Consider the following 722-nt stretch of genomic DNA (forward strand, 5'->3'; position numbering starts at 1 on the left):
ATATTTTAATTCGATATTTGTTGAATTGATTGATTTTTAAATTTCTGATCCTATTTTAGTAATATATCTTTTAAAGATAATCGATGGAGATTTGTTGTTGCTCAGTTTTATGACCGTTTTATACCATTCTTGTATAATTTTCACGAAAATATAGGTAATATAAAAAGTATATTTTAAGTTTTAGTCACAGAGCACTTGAATCTATTTTTTTTAAAATCAAACTCAGATCTGAGAATTGTTGATTTAATTTTTTATTTGCTTTGTGTCCTTGCTGAACACGCAGCAATATTTTTGTGGTTTCTTTCCTTTGGAAAATGTACCTTTTGAGTATGTCTGGCACTGTTCACTCGAACAAGTATCGTTTGGGTAAAAGTCAATCAGACAGACTTGGTGGATACTAACCGTTAGACGAAGAAAAACTAGAAATCCAAATCAACACTTTCGCTGCAGAACTGCGAGTGGTCGCTGGACCGAGATGCGCTAATATTTATACCATTCAGACGACCCTCAGTCGGTTTAGATACTTTCCGCACGCATACTCAATCGTCTCTCGGCGGCACACACATCCACAAATGTACATGCAGCACATGGATGCACATTGCGCCGACGGGGGAAATTCTGAATTTCTTTTAAAAATAATTTGTTTTCCTTGGATATTTGTTTTTGGACTTCTGCTCGCTTCGTTCATAATTTTCGAGATGGTGCACTGCAAAAAAAAACTC

General features: G+C 35.2%; 1 protein-coding gene across 1 annotated transcript in view; it reads right to left on the bottom strand.

The window, feature by feature from the left end:
- LOC108139227 (actin-87E) overlaps positions 1-507 on the bottom strand; it is a 2,388-nt gene extending 1,881 nt beyond the window's left edge. Inside the window, exon 1 of the mRNA XM_017261890.2 lies at positions 403-507. The gene's annotated coding sequence lies outside the window, so the exon portion shown is untranslated. The remainder of the gene's footprint in view (positions 1-402) is intronic.
- Between the last annotated feature and the right edge of the window lie 215 nt (positions 508-722).

The sequence above is a fragment of the Drosophila elegans genome, unplaced genomic scaffold, assembly GCF_018152505.1.
Source record: "Drosophila elegans isolate 14027-0461.03 unplaced genomic scaffold, ASM1815250v1 contig_476, whole genome shotgun sequence".
Taxonomy (NCBI): Eukaryota; Metazoa; Arthropoda; class Insecta; order Diptera; family Drosophilidae; genus Drosophila; species Drosophila elegans.